Source organism: Leopardus geoffroyi, chromosome X, assembly GCF_018350155.1.
Source record: "Leopardus geoffroyi isolate Oge1 chromosome X, O.geoffroyi_Oge1_pat1.0, whole genome shotgun sequence".
Taxonomy (NCBI): Eukaryota; Metazoa; Chordata; class Mammalia; order Carnivora; family Felidae; genus Leopardus; species Leopardus geoffroyi.
Window position 1 is genome coordinate 101,822,725 of NC_059343.1, and position 15,881 is coordinate 101,838,605.

General features: G+C 43.0%; 1 long non-coding RNA gene and 1 pseudogene across 1 annotated transcript in view; one reads left to right on the forward strand and one right to left on the reverse strand.

The window, feature by feature from the left end:
- Window positions 1–15,881, reverse strand: part of LOC123594780 — a 33,073-nt gene that overhangs the window by 15,559 nt on the left and 1,633 nt on the right. The window lies entirely within an intron of this gene.
- LOC123595580 lies at window positions 890–1,000 on the forward strand (annotated as a pseudogene).

Below are 15,881 nucleotides of genomic sequence, written 5' to 3' on the forward strand. Positions count from 1 at the left end.
CAACAAGGTACACTGTAGTGTTGACCGTCGCTTGAATCCTACTGAGAGAGCTGTACCTTCAAGCCAAACCCAGGTTCCGCATCCTGGAAAGTTCCCTCAATGACTGCCCTTTCTCCTTGGGCGGGTTTCATGCCAGGTCTCAGGACTTGACAGTAGTTCCAGATGGGACGCATTTGTCATGACTCTGAAATACTGGGGAGCTCTGGAGATGTGGGCAGGATGGCAACAACACTTCTCAGTTGACCAGTTCAAGCTCTATAAAGGAGTCTCATTTAACCTTTACAGAACTTCCCACCTTCTGATGCACTCAAAACATTAACGATAATTCAATATGTATAACGTTATTTTGCATTTGTATGATTTTCACTTCTTCCAAGCATTTTCAAGTTGTTATTCTTATTTGCACCTGCTATTTTATTGGATTTCATAGGCATTTTAGAAGATCAGTAAAGTAAGTATTAAGTGAATTATAAACCTTTTATTTTTTTTTAATTTTTTTTAACGTTTTATTTATTTTTGAGACAGGGAGAGACAGAGCATGAACAGGGGAGGGTCAGAGAGAGGGAGACACAGACTCTGAAACAGGCTCCAGGCTCTGAGCTGTCAGCACAGAGCCCGATGCGGGGCTCGAACTCACGGACCGCGAGATCGTGACCTGAGCAGAAGTCGGCCGCTTAACCGACTGAGCCACCCAGGCGCCCCGAATTATAAACCTTTTAAGGGCAAGGACTGACTCATGCCATTTGAGTCCTCCCTGGTATCCAGTAGGGTGATTCTATACAAAGTGAGTGCTCAGTGATTAACTACCAACTTAATATTCTCTCCATTTCATAGATTCAGAAAGCCATGCTCAGAGACGTTAAGCAACACATCTAAAGTCCCACAGCCAATCGCTTCTCGGCCTTTTGGCTAAGATCAAGTGTAGTATCTGTTCTTATCAGTTTAAAGTCCCACAGCCAGTTAGTTCCACTCCTCATTCCAGGCCCAGTGCCCACTCCATTAGACGAATTGTTCTCAGACAATGCTCCATGGAAATTCTGACTTGTGCAGGGAATATGCAGGTGAGGCCGAGTAGAGAGCACACGGCTGCTCCAATCAGAGCATCTTCACAGTCATCCATTTCAGATTTTGAGGTTTTGTGTCAGATTTTACTTGAATCAATTATTGTGCTACTATTTTTTTCTTAAGAAAAAGCAGTCATGGGGCGCCTGGGTGGCTCAGTCAGTTAAGTGTCCGACTCTTGATTTGCAGCTCAGGTCATGAACTCAGGGTCGTGCGATTAAGCCCCTCATCAGGCTCCATGCTCAGAGTGCGGAGCCTGCTTGGGACATGATCTCACAGTTTGTGACATCGAGCCCTGCATCAGGCTCCATGCTGACAGCGTGGAGCTTGCTTGGGATTCTCTCTGTCTCCCTCTCTCTCTGCCTCACTCTCTCTCACCTTCTCAAAATAAATGAATAAACATTGAAAAAATAAAAGAATGCAGCAGCCCTGCCCTCGGGATAGGGACTCCACACCCCTAGAAAAGTACTCGTGAAAAATGTCTCCGCATCCCTGATAGACACTCAGAATGTGCAAATGTGTTTAGGCCATAAATAGTTAATAAAAGTTACCGTTGAGGGTTTCAGGATGATTACAGCTACTATTTTGGAGTTCAACCACCTAGCATGTTTTGTTGCCTTAGTTACTATGAAGCATCTTAAGCTCAAGAGGGAAAGAGAGAAAAGAAGTATGCTCATGAGTGGGGGCTGTGTAACAGTGAAGTATGGATATTGGCATAAGGGGCACTCCAAAACCAAGTGCAGACGACACGAATAGGCAATTCACAAAATAAGAATGGCCAGAGAGCATATAAAAATGCTCATTCTGTCCATAAAAAACACAAGCAAAAACAATGTGGTTTTTTTATTAAGAAAATTAGCAAATGCTAAAAAGAAATGGGTAACAGCCAGAATTAGTGAGATCCAGGGAAATGTACACTCTTGCATATTGCTTGTAAGAGCATAAATTGATAAAACTTTTCTGGAGGAAAATTCAACAATAAGTAGCGAAAGTCTGAACAGTTTGCATATCATTTTTAATGTTTATTTTTGAGAGAGAGTGAGCAGGGGAGGGGCAGAGAGACATGGGGACAGTGGATCTGACGTGGGTTCTATGCTGACAGCAGTGAGCCCGATGCGGGACTCGAACTCACAAACTGTGAGATCGTGACCTGAGCCAAAGTCAGAGGCTCAACCAACTGAGCCACCAACGTGCCCCACAGTTTGCATGTCTTTTGACTCTGCCACACCATATAGGAATTTATTCTGTAAAAAGAATCATAAATGAAAACAAAGATGGATGTTAATTGGGCTTCACTACAGCATAATTTTCCATAGTGAGATATTAGAAACAGTTGAAATAGCAATATTAAGGGATTGACTAAATAAATTATTTTATATCTATACACGCAGCTATTAAAAAGCAAATTACAGAAGATTTAATGGCATGGAAAATGTTCAAAGACATATTTTCAAAACATAGTGAGTTAACAATCTGGTTGCAAAATAGTATGTAGAGTATGACATTATATTTACATGTTTATAGTAACATTAAGACTATTCATAAATATTTGCACATTCTCCTTTAAGGCATGTAGTACGATTGTGCTTCCCAATCCTTTTGAAGATACATATGGTCATGCAACATAACTGGAATGTGAAATGTGAGGGGAACATTTAAAGGCCAGTGATCAATGTGCCACACGGCTTCTGCCTGCCTTGACAATCGTGGAAGCATGTGTTGAAAACAGTCTTCTATCAGCCTGGGTCTCCTAAGTGACCACAATGTGCAGAGGTTCCCTGCCCACGTAGACTGGATATGTAAAAACCTTTTATTGTATGAAGCCATTGAGATTTGCGGGTGGTTGTTATCACAACATAGCCTAGCCCATCCTTGCTCATACCGTGTGGTGGGCACACGTGTGTGCATGTGTGTGTGTGCATGTTCGTGTGTATTGTGGGCAGAGAGAGAGAAGGGAGGGGAGGAGGAGGAGGGGGAAGACTAGAAAGGTCTACACAAAAAGAATAACAAATGTATGATTTTCATTTTCATATGTTTATATGCCTTCTAAATTGTCAACAATGAATATAGTTTTTATGTTAAGAGGAAAAAAAGTGTTTTTTAAAAAATTTGTGTAAAATTACCTCTTCCTATTCTCATCTACCTTGTCCCTTCAAAGACTTCTATACCATCCTCCTGAGTCCCTAAGACAGGAGTATGAGCTGTGTGACCCTAGGAAAAGCATGTCGTGTCTCTTGGGTTTCCTCCTACCTCGATGGCTTCCATTTCACAATTTCCTTTCCACACTCTACCTCATCTGCCCAATGTTTCAGTGTTTGTGTACTTTAGAACTTGGTACTGAACCCTTGCCTTTTCTCTGTCTACTCCTTTTCCCAAAGTGAGTTCATCCAGTCCTCTGGCTTTGAATGCCATTTATATACGGCTGACTTCCAAATATGTATTTCTGGCCCAGACCTTTCTTTTGAGCCAGTCTCCTAGCCAATTACCTACTTTACCATTCCACCTGGATATCTCACGAACATCTCAAACTTAACATGGTTAAGCAGAACCCTTGGATCAACACTTTCACTTCTGCCAAAGCCTCTTCTCTCCACCTACATTGTTACCTCCCTATTCCAAGCTCCCACCATTTGTTGCCCCGAGCATTGCAAAAATGTCCTAATTGGTCTGCAAATTCCATTCCTACCCACCCTTCAACTCATTCTCTGTATAGCAGCAAGAGGGCCCTGAAATGGAGGTCATGTCCCTAACCTACTTACAGCCCTTCAGTGCATTCCTACTACCCTGAGAATAAATCTTAAACCTACACCATGCCCTACCAGTCCCTGTCTTGCTCCCAAACTTCACTTCAAGGACTTCTCCCCTCACTTGTTATATATGGGTCACACTTGTCTTCTTCCGGGTCCTCAAAGATGCCAAACTCTATCAGTGTCTAGTACTTTGCCTCAGCTCCTCCCTCTGCCTGAAAGCCCTATCTCCCACACTTCATTTGAATGTGTCTCATCCTTAGTGTCTCAGTTCACACATCATTCCAACAAATGGGCCTTTCCTCACCACTGTAACCAACGCAGAAAATATGGACTGCCCCCACAGCAAAGACCCCCACCTACCCTGTTTTTTGCTAGCACAATGATGATTTTGTTCAAGGATATGGCTGTCACATAGTCAAGGGAGCCTGGCCCTTTCCCGGTATCAAATAGTAGATAATAATTGCTTTTAGCCTATCATGGTCATATCTGGCCTTTTTGTCAGTGATTGATTTCGAGATGAGTAAACGATGTGGATCTAACCAAAATAACACAAAAGGAAGTCTTCTTTGGAAAGGCCCTTGCTGAGAAAAGAGAGACAGACAGAAAGTACCAATTTTCTTTAGCTTTTGTGTGTCTACATGTGATGCTTGCAAATGTGGAAGACCTCTTACGATCACAAGTGAAGTATTATCCATGTGCTAAGGATAGTAGAATAGAAAGATGGAATGTGCCTGGGTCCCTCATAATAATTATATTGTGTATCTGAATTGACCCGGGATGCCTTGCTTCCAGACTTCTTAATCAGTGAGATAATAAACTCCATATTACTTGACCTAATTTTAGTTTGGCTTTCCACTACTGTGTGTTGAAAGTTGATCCTCATCTTCTATTCTCTATTGCAGCATCCTATTGGCTTTCTTTGTTAAGCAAATCCAAATGGATTGTTACTATATCTGTTACTTGTTTGCTTTTTGTTTAACTGCCATGAAACAGAATCTATATCTATGCCTATTGTGTTCACCGGTGTCTACCACAGTATCCAACACATAGTAGGTGCTCAAGAAATATTTGTAAATGAATGACCAAATGTCACATCCACAGGGAGAACCAACTAGCTGGTTTAGATGGTCATGAGTAGGGCAGAGGATATATACAAACTCTAAGAAATAACTGTCCTTTGAAAATGATTTCCCAAAGAATTCTGATGCCTGATGTTTTAAACTTCAGTTTCAAAGGAATGCAGATGGGGAAGATACTAAAATGGAGGGCTCTAGGGGTACCTGGATGGATCAATAAATAGAACATGTGACTCTTGATCCCAAGGTTGCAAGTTCAAGCCCTACGTTGGGTGTAGAGATTACTTAAAAATAAAATCTTTAAAATTTTTTAACGTTTTATTATTTATTATTGAGAGACAGAGAGAGACAGAGCGTGAGCAGGGGAGGAGCAGAGGGAGAGGGAGACACAGAATCTGAAGCAGGCTCCAGGCTCTAAGCTGTCAGCACAGAGCCTGACGCGGGGCTCGAACTCACGAACCGTGAGATCATGACCTGAGCTGAAGTCGGACACTTAACCAACTGAGCCACCCAGGCACCCCCAAAATAAAATCTTTTAAAAAATATGAAATGAAATGAAATGAAATGAAATGAAATGAAATAAAATAAAATAAAATAAAATAAAATAAAATAAAATAAAATGGAGGGCTCTAAGAGCTCTTGTCCATCCCCCAGGCAATCTATGTTTCATCATCCCAAGAAGACAAGACAAAAGAATCATTCCCAAATCTCTACCACACCAAAGTGAGCTCATGTTCCTGCCTGGAGCAGATCAGGCACATAATCTAGATTATATTACTTCTTTACCCTTTCATCATATTTTGCTGTTATGAAAAGCATTGTTATTTCCTTTTCATAAATTCAAGTAAATCTAAAATAATGACACAATCCCATAGAGCATGTCATCCAGATGATGGCAGAATTCTTGTACAGAGGCATTATAGCTTATCCAACTTAGAAAGCCCTGACCAAGGCAGGCCTTAGGTGGTATATTTCAGGTCATAGTGAAACTGTATCTTCTAACCAAACCAACGCCCCTAGTTTGCCAGGGTCCTGAACTCCCACCATTATTGCTGCTTCACTGAACTAAAGCAGTTATGTCCCCAGAAGTCCCCTATTAAAATGTGAATATTAGCTTCTAGAGAAGCTAATACGTTAATTTTTCAGCATTTATTTCTGAACACAGGGCAAAGTCCTGCGGGAATGGAATACTGTAGAGAACAGGTAAGCTTTAATGAATGTGGACATGGGCGGGAACATAGGCACTGGGAAGCTGGAAGAAGAGAAGAGGTAAAGGAGACAAGAAAAATACCAAAAGAGAATGCTAGTCAAGACTCAAACAGCACCGATTTGCCCCTGAGCCCCCAGCGACCCTCATATTACCTGATCACTTACTTCTCATGGAAATATGAAGGGAGGAAACAATATTTAGCCTCTTATCTGTCTCTTCATCTGTAAAATGGAGGTTGAAACAAAACATAACAGTAGTGATAGCAGCTGTATAAATAGACAGGCAGATAAAGAAATGGGCTAATGGAGGAAACAAACTAGAAGACTGCACATTTCAAAGGTCTGGTATCAGCAGGGCTAGTCTGGGAAACTAATCAGGGTTAAGGTGTAATTGACTAGGCCGAACACATTTCCTAGATTGTAGTTTGCCTGATGTCCTGGTTTAATTATTAAGTGTCCTCTTCCACTCTCAAAAGTGTCCCAGTTTGGACAATAAACAATATAGTCACCCTTATGAGAGACTGGTGTCCGTGTCATGTGGATAGATTAGAGCTGTGCTGAGTTACTAAGTGCCTTCAAGTCTCAAGGCTGTGGAGTGGCCAGAGTCTCTCAACCTCTTGACTCCGGTTCTGAGGAACCGCCTGTGCACCACGCTGCGAAAATGTTGGGAAGCCATGCACCAAATGCAGGAAGTGCCACCATTTTAACAAAGGGCTTCCCGAAGGAGGGGGTGAAGACAAGAATTTCAGAAAGTAAAACAAGGTCAGTGGGGAGGATACTAAGAGGGTGACTTGGAGGCCCTAGAAGCCCCTCAACTCACACTCAAAGGAAGAACTCACTCTTTCTAAATACAGGGCCAGACCTGATCCAGGTATCCGAACAGTTGCCAAACTCTCCATTTCTGCTCATAAAGGAAATAGTGCTTGCTCTAGACAAGATCACTCGGTCCTGGGCTGGGCTCATAATATTCACAGGTGCATCTGGCCACTTACTTGGCCCTCAACTTGTTAGAAACAGATCGGTCTTCGTGCAATGCCAAATCCAGAACAACAATTACGACAACCAAAAAGGAAAAAAATGAATAGCCTGTACACAGAGAAAATACATGAAAATAATCCACTATATCTGATGTGAAAAGAGAAGAATCATTTGATTATAAACATTGGATTTCAGTTCTCATCTTACAGCACCAGAGAGGAAATTGTTCCAAAATTGATAACTTGTGTTTTCCCTTCCCAAAGTTTGTGTTCCCATTAAAATTGCACTAAATCTTCAGAGACATTGCCTTATGAGCCTAAAACCGATTTCCTCACCTAATTCTCATCTGTTGGTAAATACTTGTAATGTATCTAGGAAATCAAAGACATAATTTCTTTTTCAATATATGCGAAGACATTCGTCTCCTGTGGTTGAGGGGATGAGTTACACACTACAAGGAAACCAGAGGAGAGTGGATGGGGGCTTCTCGGTAGCTCCTTGCCCCTCTGGCACTAGCTTTATTACCCTGCAACAGCACCGATGTGTGGAAAAAACCCCAAGGTTCTGGCCTCTTGGCTGCTGCCAGCAAAAGCCAGCGTTATCTCAATGTACGCTGGGGAGCAGGTGAGGAGAGAAAAATAAAAAAAGATAATCAAAGCCCTCCTGCCACCCCGTCTCCTTGCCTCTAAAGTCTTCCACCGAGAGCCCCAGACTCGACTACTCTGTCTTGTGCTGTGTGCATAGAGAGCAGGCAATCAGCAAAATTAATCAAAAATGCATTCATTACCGCAGAGCGGCAGTGGGTGACAGTGACTGCAGCTTTCATTGGCAAGTGGTTTCTGCGCTGGCACAATCCAATCTCCGTGGCTCTTTGGCAAAACCTTTGCATCCCCCTGCCCTCCCCCTCTCTCCCCACCAGCCCAGCCGGCTCTGCCACGCTCAGCTCCTCTTCTCCATTAAACGCGATCTGATTCAGACACTTGACGCTGTTTTCCCCTCAATCACCACGACGTTGCTCTGTAAAAGCTGTTTTCTGTCTAATAAGTCTTCTGAGTATTTTTAAAAAGGTGTTTCTTCACTTTAAAATACATTTTTTCCTTTGTTTTCAAAGCAGGAAGCCATTTCCTGCCAGGGCTAAACAAACTCAAACGCTGACAGATTCTGCAAATGCACAAGCCTTTCCTGCTTTGTCCAACCCCGCAAAATGGACTTTCTCAGAGCCCCCCCAGAACCCAAAGCAGCTCAGGGGAAACTGTGCCAAAATATGCTGCGGGGTCTGGAGCTAATAGCAACAATAGCTAACGTTACTGATCATTTATTACGTGCCAGGTGGGATTCTATGCACTTTGCTTACCTTGTCTCATCCTCACAATAGCCTTATGGGGGGTATGTTACTATTATCACCCCCATCGTACTGACGGGGACTGGAGGCCCAAGGAAGTCAATTCACCTGAATGCTAGGTGTAGCCAGGGGACTTTGAACCTAGCGAGAGTGGTCCTCGCTCTAAACCACCCACCATGGTTCTGATGGAGGAAGACAAGTGCACCACTCTACACATTTCCCCGTCCCCTCTACCCTTCCAGGGCATGGGATTAGCATTCAGTACAGAACTATTTTCCAGGACACACAAACAGTACTTCCTCCATCCCCTGAAAAAAAAATCAATCTGCTTTAGCTAAGATAGAGAGATGTAGAAAAACAAAATAAGGCTCTCTCCCAAGTCTTTGTTACTCCAGTCTACAATGCTGCTTGAGTGGCCCCTGACTTTGTGCAACATTAGAGGCCGCTATCTGCTCCCCGCCCTTTGAGAAAGACGAAGTAGTTGGGATGTCAGGACACACGCACGCATATGGATACACAGTGCGATGTGGAGGCAGGGTGGCCTAGAGGTGTCCTGGATCTCACTTCACCTCCACAACTGAGAGCTGTGTGACCTTGGGCACGTCACGTAATCCCTCTTAAAAGTCATAGTTTTACAAGCTATAAAATTGAAATAATAGTACTACCTACCTCATGAGGACTATGAGGATTAGATGAGCTAACGTGTTAAACCACTGAGCACACACTTGGCACATAGTAAGCACTTGATAAATAACAGCTCATATTCTATAATTCCTCTTCCACTGATCTGAAATTTACAACTTCTGTTATACATCCACGGATTCCGTGAAGAAGTGAATGGTGGAAATTGGAGGCAGGGGAGGGCAGTACTATATATATTTCATTAACACTTCGACTTTGACCCAGATAATCAGGCTAATTACTGACCTTGCTTCAGAAGTACACTTTGAAAACATACCAGACTGGGATACTGGGGTTTTGAGGAAGCCAGACATTTCCTGATTTAAGCTTTGGTAACAGAAAGCTTAAAAATAAAAAAATAAAACGGCTGAAAAAAAAGATAAACAGTCCCATACTACATCTTGTTATCTAAAGGAGTCTGCCCTCTAAATTATAGGGGACTGTGGGGTTTTTTTAGTACATAAAGGAAACCACAAAAATGACAAAATAGCAGATCTTTTCACTTGAGAAAATGATTTGCTCCAGAGTTCCTTTAAGTGGCAAGCATGTGTCCTGGATTTAAAATAGAATTCAATTTACCTAAATTCATTTTCCACACAAATTTTTGATGCACGCCTACTGCATAAAGCAAGACTTGCCCATATTATAAGATATAGCAGCAAATTGCTGATGTCCATTTCCACTTTGTCGGCATTTGCCACCCAACCTCTTATCACGCTGTGGCTGACTACAGACACACTCAGCCAATTTCCATGTTCTTAAGAAACAGGAAATGTTATACTAACTCAAACCTTCAACTCTTCTCAGCTGCCATCCACTCCTCAATGGTAACACAAGGACTACTTTTTGCCAAGTGCCTTGTGGGCTGTACCAACCACTTATCTAACAGAATCCTGAAAAGAGGTCAGAAAGGATGGGGAAGTTTTGACCGTGAGGGGGCAAGAAGAAAAAGGTTATTTTCCTAATGTCTCCCACCAGATCCAGACTCTTCTCCGTGGTGCTCCTGTCCTAGCCACAAGATATGGCCACTGTTCTCCGAGTTTGCCAAATCTAACCATCCAGATGAAAGGGCATTTGGTTTCCTCATTTTAATCCATCCATTAACTCAGACATTTTTTCTCCCTTGTATTCCTCCTACCTTATGACCCATAATGTTAAAGAGAACACCACTGGATCTTGCTTTTGGCTAAGTCACACATTCATTCATTCTCTTGACAAAAGTTATTTGGCATCAGTTACAGTACACGCATTTTTTTCTGGGTTCTGGGATTACAGCAATAAGCAAAATAGATGGAAAAAAAATCCCCACCCTCCCGGAGCTCACCATCTTAAATAAACCAAGTTAGTAAAATATCTACTTAGAGTGAAGATAGAGAATTACATTGTATTCCAATACCAAGGAAGTCAGTTCCCTTAAGCCTCATTCTAGTTAGAAAAGTAATAGTGCTTATAATTTTCAAAAAAATTATTAGTTGGGGAATGTAAGGATTCCATTCATTCATGTACCCATTAATCACACTGTTCCTAATTCCAAAAAGATTTAGAAATAACCTACAGTAAAAGACATAGAAACTTCTTGCTTTAATTTGTTAGCCATGAATCTAACTAAAGCCAAATCAAATAATGTACTGATGGAGAAGTGTTAAGATTTCAAGAGTCAAGATGCTATGGCTTTGCGCTTGGGTAATTTGTCTGCAATTATTAGAAACACCCACAAGGTGGTGGTAATGATACCTTAGTTTATAACCATATCAGAGGAGCAAGCTGACAATACAGGTGTGATTTACCTGAAATGAAGGTACAGTGTACTTCTCCAACCACGAAATTTGGTTCTCAAAACCCTTATGGCAGAATTCATGATTAAAGAGCTTAGGATGTTTTCAAGAAACTTCTTAGGAAGGTTGAGATCTTGACTGAGCTCCTGAAAGCCGTCATTCATTAATTCATTGAGCACACCTTTCTTGAGAAGCTTCTAGGTACTAAGCTTTATGAAAAGCATGTAAAAAATGAATTTTGTGTTCACAAAATATACAATACAGGAAGCATCCTAAATGAAAGGAAAAGGCAATGACACTTTTCACATTCTAACTTGTTAATAATGGGAACTGCACAATTACTTTCCGTTTACCATTCTTTGTTTAGTAGATGCTTCTCGGGTCTCTTTCCTTTAAAGTTTGTACGAAATGCTTCTAATCTTGGTTTGCATAAAATATGGGGATAATAACAGCATTTACCTCAAAGGGTGGCTGTAAGGATCCAACGAGACAGTACACTTAAACCATTTAGCAAGTACCCGACATGTGGCAAGAAATACATGTAAGTCGCCATCCATGTCATTGCTGTCATGATCGTTGTCCCTGTCGTCATCATCATCATCATGGCGGGGGGGAACCTGTTCATCTGTATATACCAGAAATTTCAGTAAAGTCGATTCAGAATTGCAGAGGAGTCACCGCTTCCCCTTTGTTAGCAAAGCACGACAATGTTGGAAACCTTTAACCAAAACTTTAAGGGGGACGGGATCTTCGTTTGTCATCCCTTTGTCTCGTTTTGTTTGGTTTTGAATTTAAAGGCATTGCCGCACAAGGACTTTCTTAGTGGGGTGCCTCTGGCTATAAAATGATCTTCCCCCTAGGGAACTCAATGCGAGTTTAGACAGCAGGGTAGGTAAGATTGTAAGACCACTCTTGGACTGGCCTCCTGCCAAGCTACGGTGATTTTAAGTGATTTTTTTTTTCACTTCCTTTATAACACAGAACTTCTCTAGGGACTGGGGCTACCCACTGAGGGAGGCCAGAAGAAGCAGCTAGGAACTGTTTGCGGCCTCCCTAGAGGAAGTCCTTTCATTTCCTTTAGACTTTGTAGGGCCCTTGGTGAATGAGTTTCTCCCTGGGGCCTGGAGTCCAGAGCCCAGGGAACTGTCGCTCCATACTACCCATTCTCCTCCAGAGCAGGCACTGCCCTCGGGGGCCTGCTTCCCCAGTGTGACCTGTGCAGTCACACAGGGTCCCCTGCTAGAAGGACCTTGCTTTCATGCTCTGCTGTCTCTGTCCTGAAAGTCTTGACGCTTGAACAAGAGGCCCAGCGTTTTCCTCTTGCCCTGGACCCCACAAACTATATAGCCAAGTCCTCTCTGCCCCGAAGAGTTTCTGAACACTGGGTGGGCCTTGTTCTTAGTTTCTCCCCCTGCTGTTATTTGAGAGTCCACGTCACTCCCCACCCTTGAGTCCCACTAAGTGCAGTGGTTCAGTGGCCCTCAGACTAACCCTGTACTCTGAGGATCATTCTAGAGATGTTCTCCTACCCTTGAAGTACCGATGTCTAGTAACAGGCATTGCAGGTAGCATGCAGTGAATTAAGGCAAACACAGCACAGGAAGGCAGAAAGCCTCGGCTTCGGTGTCAGGTGAGGGAAGTGACAGGAATTCTGACCTGTCTCAGTTTCTTCACTAGTGAGCTATTGCTCTAGAATGTCTAGAAAAGCAAGAGCAATGGAAATTCTCTGAGAAAGTTCATAGTTCCTCATTTCTTTAACTTAAACTAATCCACTCCAGCAATCCTAATGTCACAATATTGAGTGGATTCTATTGATGATCTCTCTCTCTCTCTCTGTTTCTCTCTGTCTCTCTCTGTCTCTCTCTCTCTCTACAGTGCTTTATATGGAAATGCAGGTAAGATGTATCCCTAATTCACAGCTCAAAACACTGAGGCTCCGAAAGTATAATTTGGAAATTACTGCAATTAGAATCCAGGTTTTCAGATACCTGGTACAATGTTCACATTTCTGAAAAGGTGTGTGTAAACCATTTTGTTTTTTTAAACTCCTATTCTGGGTGAGTACAGAGAATTAGGGTTTCTTCACAGTGGCCCTATTGGCCTCCTGAACGGTATAATCCTTGGTTGCTGGGGGCTGTCCTGTGCCCCCAGGAGGTTTAGCAGAGTCCCTTGTCTCTACTTACTAAGTGTAAGTAGAAATCCCCTGTAACCTCCCACCGCCAGGTGTGACGATCAAAAAAGTCCCCAGACATTGCACTTGTCCCCTGGGGGGCAAACCACAGCCAACTGATAACCACTTCATGAGAGCACTTCACTATTTAAAGGGAACATGTGGTGAATCCTTTAGTAAACTACAAAACTCTCTCCAAATGTGTATTTCCACGTAGTAGATTTTCTTAAATTAGAAGATACCTTCTTTCAAAGGAGAAAACCACTGATTGTGGCTGTGTGGGGGTAATCACCCAGAAAAATGTGATGCTTTTCTTTTCCCTCAAAATATTATTATGTTCATGGGAGTGATGCCACAAAGATTCAGCAGAATATGCTTGCAGCATACAGATCGGAACAGATGTAACTTTAGCAAATCCAGCAATTCCTCTTTAAGAATTAGCTACAGTCAAGTATCTGAGAAGTCAACTGTTTCCAGTTATCTTTTCATTCCCCTAAACACTCTGAATTCACTTTTAAAGCAGGAAACACAGACCTTCCTCTATCTAAAGGAGTGTTAAAAAAAAACACCCTATTTCATTTTTTAATGTTTATTTATTTTTGAGAGAGAGAGAGAGAGAGAGAGAGAGAGCCATCAGGGGAGGGGCAGAGAGGGAGACAGAATCCCAAGCAAGCGCCACACTGTCAGCACAGAGCCCAGCGTGGGGCTCAAACCCATACACCATGAGATCATGACCTGAGCCAAAATCGAGAGTCACCCCGCTAACTGGGCCACCCAGGCACCCCCCAAAATACCCTCTTCCTAAAGACAGCGACGGTCAAACCCCAAGCTGACAGATTAGGGAACAGAAATTAAGAGGTAGAAGTGGCAGACAGATAGCAAGTCTTCTATCTGGGCCTTGAAGCAACCCATAATTCGCTCCCTGCCTCAGCTGGATGGACCAGACGGTTTAACACCCAAACCAAGATACTCTTGAGCGAGAAGAGGGGCATTGGTGATGATCGTGCTGGGACAATGCACATCAGCCGAATTGTCCTGGCCAAACCATGATGCCTAGGGTGGTCACCCTAGCCTGAGATCACTCATGGAAACACGCCCACTGCCAGATGGTTGCTACGTTAGTGAGCCCCAAATCTTAGTAGTTTAAAACAAAATCATTTCTCATTTCTCACTCCTTTGCAGGTTGGCTGTGGTTCAGCTGATCTAAACTGGGCAGCTCGGCCACAGACTGCAATAATTGAGAGGGCTCTGTGTCTCACTTCGGGTCTGTGAGTCAACTGGGCCAGTTCTGCTCCACCCGCCATTCATCCTTCTCGGAACCAGAAAACTATCTGTTATGTGTACTTCTCATGACACCCACAGAGGTGAAGACGGTGAGCAGAACGCCATGAGGCTCCTTAAGACGTAGGCTGCAACTGGCGTGCTGTCGCCTCTGCCCACATGCCACTGGCCAAAGCAAGTCACACTGCCAAGCCCAAAATTAAGGGGCAGAGAAATATGGTGCTCACAGTGAGGCCCTGATAAAGGTACGAATGCGGGAAGGAGTGAATAATTGGAGAGCTCGTTCAATCTAACATGTATGCTTCGCCCGTCCCAACCTCATCACCACCACCCCCACACATACACACACCTCAGAAAGGGGGGGGGGGGTAATCTGTTTGCCCTCATATGATATGACATGATGCTGACTCAGTTCCTGACATACAGTCACGTAATTTTCAGAATCCAGAGTCAGTTTCTAGTTTCATAAGTACTTTGAAAATTGGACAGGTTTCCAGTTGAGTATAAAAACCAACTGGCATCCAGAATTCCTCAATAAAGTTCTCAAATCTGTTAAAGCATGCAACCCATCCCCAGCTAGGGCTGGGGGGCAGGGCCAGTTTTAGGCTGGGGTCTATTTCCCCCAGACTTGCCGGTGCTATTTCACAGTGACAGTTCCTAACCTTCCCAGAGGGGTAAAAGAGAAAAAAAAAGCATATGTTAATAAAAATATCAACAATAACATCTTTGGGAGGTAACCTGGAATAATTCACAATAAATTAACACTTCCCATCAGAGAGATGTTGTAGCTTATAAGAATGTCACTTTGCGAGAAGTGGGAGTCCCAGAGCCATGTGACTTCCATCTGCAGTTTGCAAGCCCATTCAGAGCCCAACAGGGGATAATTACTTGCTAAGATGTACCCATCCCAGCAGAATATATTTGCTATGATTCAGTTCTCTCACAGCATGAAGGAGACTCTGGTCTGGTGGATAAAGCCCTAGAGGGATAAAAAAAAAAAAATCTCCATTCCCCACCACTTGGCTGTGTGACCTTGAATTGTTCACTAAACCTCTCTGATTCCTCAGTTTCACAGTCTACGGGAGTAACTCACCAGACCTCCGCTTACCCAGAGAAGAACATGAAAAAAGAGTCACTGGATCCCTATCTGAAAAGATCTGGAACCCTATTTGCCTCTACCCCTAGGAAAAGGAACTGTTTCTATGTTCGTTTCTCACCCTGGACACTCAATATAAAATTACTTTTTTAGGAGCAGAATTAAATATCAGGCAGATGCATCACGAACTGAATTTAGGGGGATGAGTTACTAAAGTAACAGAAGGATCTCACCATGGAGCAGCCTACCTCTAAGGGACCCGAGACAAGACCATTCAGCAAGTTGCAATGGGCCTGTGGACATTTCAAGAGTGAAATGATTACCACTCACAATTCTCAGGGAGCAGACCTTTGGGAAGATAGGGATTTTAGTGGCTATTGTGGTTGTTTCCCAACTCCGTGTCTCCCTATCCCACTGTGTGTCAATCATGTGGTTGGAGAGGGGTAGGGAAGAAGTGACCC